The sequence below is a fragment of the Ranitomeya variabilis genome, chromosome 3 (genome assembly GCF_051348905.1).
Source record: "Ranitomeya variabilis isolate aRanVar5 chromosome 3, aRanVar5.hap1, whole genome shotgun sequence".
Lineage (NCBI taxonomy): Eukaryota > Metazoa > Chordata > Amphibia > Anura > Dendrobatidae > Ranitomeya > Ranitomeya variabilis.
This window is the reverse complement of record NC_135234.1, coordinates 751,346,421-751,352,420: the sequence shown is the minus strand read 5'-3', so window position 1 is coordinate 751,352,420 and position 6,000 is coordinate 751,346,421.

Genomic DNA, 6,000 nt, shown 5'->3' with positions numbered 1-6,000 from the left:
TAACTCTGCGTGGACTTTTTAGTTTTTATACTGACCGCACAGTAGCCTTTTCTATCTCTGTCTATTTAGATAGTATTGGCCTCCTTTGCTAAAAAATCTAGTTTCATTTCTGAGTTTGTCATTTCCCTCTCCACTCACCGTCAATATTTGTGGGGGGCTATCTTCCTTTGGGGGTTTCTCTGAGGCGAGATAGTTTTCCATTTCCATCTTCAGGGGTAGCTAGTTCTTAGGCTGTGCAGAGGCGTCTAGGCAGAGTTAGGTACGCTCCACGGCTATTTCTAGTGTTGGTGTTAGGAGTAGCGATTGCGGTCAGTAAAGCTACCACCTCCTCAGAGCTAGTACATTATTTGTTTTACCCACCAGGTCATTTCAGTGCTGCTCTGTATTCACTAGGTCATATCAGTGATTACTGTCTGTGCAGCTGCTACCTCCTCTAAGTTTGTCCATGATTGGTTTTACCCACCAGGTCATCTCAGTACCGCTCCGTAACCACCAGGTCATAACACGCTCCCTGGTGTTGTCCTCCACTGTATAAATCTGAGCTTCAACCTTCTGGCTCTCATTAAGTATTTGTTGGTAAAAATTGGTGGTTGGGGCCCACTAACGGTGTCTGCCGCTCCCTGGTGTTGTCCTCTACTGTATAAATCTGAGCTTCAACTTTCTGGCTCTCATTAAGTATTTGTTGGTAAAAATTGGTGGTTGGGGCCTACTAACGGTGTCTGCTGCTCCCTGGTGTTGTCCTCCACTGTATAAAGCTGAGCTTCAACCTTTTGGCTTTCGGCCTATAGTAGCAGATATTAAACTGCATTTGGCCTTCAACTTTGGTTGGGCCCTACTAACGGTGTGTGCCGCTCCCTGGTGTTGTCCTCCACTGTATAAAGCTGAGCTTCAACCTTCTGGCTCTCATTAAGTATTTGTTGGTAAAAATTGGTGGTTGGTGCCTACTAACAGTGTGTGCCGCTCCATGGTGTTGTCCTCCACTGTATAAAGCTGAGCTTCAATCTTAAAGCTCTCGTTAAGTAGTTGTTTTTAAAATGTGTGGTTGGGCCCTTAAAACGGTGTCTGACACTACTGGGTTTTCTCCTGTTTTGTTGTCCCGACCTTCAATGTTCAGGCTTTCGGCTTACATTTTAAATAATTAAACTGCAGTTGGCCTACTACTTTGGTTGGGCCTAGTAACGGTGTGTGCCGCACCTTGGTGTTGTCCTGTGTTATTTTCCTGACCTTTAATCTTCAGGCTTTCGGCCTTCATTTGTAATATTAAACTGCATAGGGCCTACTAGTGTGGTTCGGCCCTACTAATGGTGTCTGTCTGCCGCTCCTGGGTTTTCTACTCCACTGAACTAAGCAATGCCACCTGGTTAGTCCTGTTACCAATTTTGACCTGCATTTTACCCACTTTATTATTTGGGCCTATATCAGTGTTTCCGCTTCATCCTGCCCATTGCCCAGACGGTGCTAGATGAGTCTTGTGGTAATTTGACCCAGACCACTACATTCCCCTTGTACTCTACACAGCCACAATCTGACCCTGCTGAAAGTCAGGTTCCCCTTCCCGCATACTATACCACCTTACACAGGGACAAAGAGGAAGGTGCAGATGAAAGTGCAGGTTTCTTCAACAGGTAGGGGGGCATACTCGTTGGCGACGTCACAGGCACAGGGCCCCTCAGAGTACGCAAAAGTGTCGCTGCCGGTGGGAGGCGCCCCCGCCGTGCAAACACACCACCGTACTTTGAGGGGCCCTGTGCCAGTGCCAATGCGAACGAGTGGGCCTCCCTGCTTGCTCAGGATCACAGCACTTGCAAAGTTGAAATACCTCTCACTGCTCCACCGCCGTGACGTAGTCCATGTTTCCTGGGCCCACTAAAACCTTGAACCAGCCCTACCCCCCACAACTTTTGCCAAATGACCCCCAATTTCCAATGCCCAACTATTATTATAAAGTTAATTAAGATTGACAAGCTTCAGAAACAAGAATGGATGTTTTTGGCATTAAAATGGGCACTGTAGGTGTTTTCCTGGCCTCCACTCACTGCCGACTATGCTTCCCCATTGATTTGCATTGGGTTTCATGTTTCGGTCGATCCCCGACTTTTCGTGATAATCGGCCGACTTCACTCGACTCGACTTTGGACAAAGTCGGGTTTCGCAAAACCCGACTCGATCTTAAAAAAATGAAAGTCGCTCAACCCTAGTGGCGACTTTTTCCCGCTCCATCCGACGCTCGGCATTGTGCTTGATGATGTACGGCTGCATGCAGCTGCTCGATCATGAAGCTCGCGGCGGGGCACAGAGTTTGTGCAGATGCCAGAGGAGGTCTGGACTCTTTAGTTATGGGGTCAGCAGAGCGGTGGTGACTTTTCTGCCCTCTGCTCCTCAGCACTCAGCCCCCCGCTCTGTAACGGTAAGTGGTTTCCACTTCATGGCAGGTGATGGGGGAAGATTCAGGAGGAAGAAATGTCATGAACGTGGAGCGCCCCCACACCGCCACAGGGCCGAGGGGTACCCGGAGCCGGGTCTCTGGGATCTCAGTCCTGGGGTTGTCACGGTGGCTAGACCCGGTCCGTGGCCCTGTCTGTCAGTGGGGGACGTCCGTTGCAAAGAGGTGCTGTTAACGGTGGTATAGCGGTGCAGTTGTGGGGTGCAGGTCGCGGTAAATAACGAGGACACCAGGTTGCAGTCTCTTTACCTCTTTACTGGAGATCTCTCGGTCCTCAGTCCGGAATCCGGTCCACCAGGCTGCGCAAGTCCGGCCGGTCCAATGGCACCTCCAGAGTTCTCCTCACAGGTGGAAATCAGTGCCTTCCTTCTTAGCGCTTTGTGTTGTAGTCCTTCCCTGCTGTGCTTACGGAAAGTACCCCACAACTGTTGTGTCTGTTTCTTAAGTTCCCTCACAACTCGATTAACTGATCTTCTGCTAATCTTCCGTCCCTTCCTGATGTTACAGTAAGAACGGCACCCGTTTGTCAGGTAGGCCTGGAGTTCTTCCGGGACCCTAGAGACGCCCCTCTCCCGCAATTGCCCCCCAAGACTTCATAGGTGATATGTGGTAGACAGCCCGCCTGAGACTGACTGTCCTGCCGCTGTTTGGAGTATGGCTTAAAGCTGTATATTATTCCACTCCCTCGGCGTTCCGGCCACCGGTAATGCGCCTCAGCAAGGTGCTGCCTCTTTCAACAAAACCCCTGCTGGTATTCTCCTTCTGCTCGATTTCGTTTCTCACTCAGCACAATCTATCTCGCTTCTAATCCTTTCTTAGGGCACCGCCGCTATTCTGAGCAGGCACGGTCCCGTTACGTTCTTTCAATGCCAAGCCTCTGCCAGGATCCCACCCCTGGCAGAGACCCTACTGTCTCTTCCTCCACAACACCCTCTCTCACTAGGTGTTGCTTCGTTCGATCCAGTCAGCTTTCTCTACTAACTTCCTGCTTGACCCCCAGTTTACCCACTATGGTGGGGAGTGGCCTAATGAATAGCACCCTTAGCTCCCCCCGGAGGCCCAGCTGTGAAACATATTGGTGTCTGTGATACCTGATTGGAGGAACTCCTTCAGTGCCATCGAACGCACCATGGCTCCCCTTAGTGGCGGAGCCACAGTACTGCAACGACCAGGACTCTGGGGCGCTGCAAACGGACTTGTTTCCCCTGTGGCTCCTATTACAGTATTGCGCTGGTGACAGTGAGCATCTGGTCGGATGTTATACACCTGGGGCAATGCAGCCGGATGTTATACTCTGGGGATGAGGGGCCGGATATTATACACTGGGGATAATGGGGCCAAGTGTTATACACCCGGGGCATTGTGTCTAGATGTTATACAATAAGGGTAAGGGACAGGAAGTTATACACCGGGGGCAAGGGTCTGAATATATTATACACCAGAGGCAATGAGGCTGGATGTTATACAGCATGATCGAGGGGCCAGATGTTATACACCGGTGCAAAGGGGATGAATGTTATACGCTGGGGTAATGGGTCTGTTATGGACTGACCCGGTTTGGAGTAGTGGTATTGCAACCACTAGGAGCAGCACCGGCAGGTAGTGAAGTCTGGGATAGCCAAGAAGTCGGTACACAGGAACCGCAATGTAGTTTGAAGGGATAAGCAAGTAACATAGTTAGGATAGCAATGTAGTTTGAAGGGATAAGCAAGTAACATAGTTAGGATATAGCCAGAGGTCGTTACCAGGAGCAGCAGTGTCGCTTGAAGGAATAAGCAGGAATCGTAGTCAAGGAAGCCAGAGGTCATTACCAGGAGCAGCAGTGTCGCTTGAAGAAATAGCAGGTGGAAGGACGCTTGACTAGAGGCTGGTAGCTCAATAATCACGCAAGGAAAAGAGAACAAGACAAGGTTTAAATAGGGTATGCAATCAGGATGGAGCCAATCAGAAACTCAGGGTGGTGACCAACAGGAGCTCAGGGTGGAGACATCTGCAACAACATAGGCACAAGTATTTGGGTTAGCACGGAACTGTCTAGCAAGCTGAATAGGGAAGAGCTGCTGTCTGGTGCACAGGAGCTGCTGGGTTTGAATTCTGACAGTACTCCCCTCCTTCCGGGATGGCCTCTGGACATCTCAGGTGCTGGCTTCTTTGGATGTCTCAGATGAAAAAGCTCTTGTAAGCCTGAGTGCATGGATGTTGCCCTCCAGCTCCCATGAATTATCTTCTGGTCTGTAAGCCCTCCATTGTGCCAAGTATTATAGTCTCCCTCTAAATTTTCTAGAGTCCAGAATTTCATTGACGATGTATTCTTCTTTACCATGGACTTTTTCTGGTCAAGGAAGTGGCTGAGTTCTTCCTGGAAATGGGTTCTCATTGAATGAGCTTGAGCAAAGACACATGGAACACAAGGTGAATTTTAAGGCTGCTAGGAAGTTTTAAACGGAAAGCAACCAGGTTAATTTGTGCAGAAATTTGAAAAGGTCCTATGAATTTTTGACCCAATTTAGAAGACGGTAGGTTTGTCTTCAGATTTTTGGTAGAAAGCCAAACCTTGTTGCCGACCTGAAAGGAAGGAGGGGCTTTGCAACATTTCTCTGCTGTTTCTTTAAACTCTAGATAGGATATTCAAGATGCCGACAATTCCGCGCTCCTCCAAAATCAGGCAAGGGAACCACAAAGTTCAGAAGAGCTGCATACTTTATTCAGGACTATAAAACTACGCGTTTCGTGGATGTCCTGTCCACTTCCTCAGGTACATAGCCAATACTAACCACATGGTATTACTCACATATATAGGGTGGGCTGAAGATAGAAAAAATGGGCATTAAACGCACCTGGCGCCCTGAATGCGGCAGTTATATACAATCATAAATTTGTTGCATATCTATACAACAGTAATTAAAAATACAATTTATTGGCCTAAACATTATATATGACATTAAAATGTAAGATTTTTCTGCAAATAAAATTAAAAGGAAGGGAAATAAAAAGTCTGCTAGGATTGAAGAACCCTTTTTCGTAGTATCCTCTTGTCTTTGTTGTAGACCAGGACTAGAACCTACCATCCTTGAATACATTGTGGAAGTGAAGGGACCTCGAGGAACAAACCTCTGATCTATTCTCTTTATTGGTCCTTGAGGTTTACAAGAATTAATACCTTCCTTTTAGGATATGTGCACACGCGGATTTGTCTGTGGAATTTTCTGTGCAGATTCTGCATCTCTTGGCAGAAAACACAGGTAAAAATCTGCGTGTTTTTGGTGCAGATTTTCATGCATTTTTTTCATGCAGATTAATAAGCGTTTTTGAAAGCTAAATAAAGATTTATTATTGAACAAAAAAAAAAAAGAATTCTGATGTCATTTCTTGTCCAACCTCTTCATTTACATACTCCACTGAAGAATGTTTAGGCTGTGTGCACACGTTGCAGATTTGGGTGCAGAATTTTCTGCACAAAATCTGCATCTCCTGGCAGAAAACGCAGCTGCTTTTTTTATGCTTTTTTGTGCGTTTTTGATGCGGTTTTTATGCGTTTTTGTGCGGTTTTTAATGTG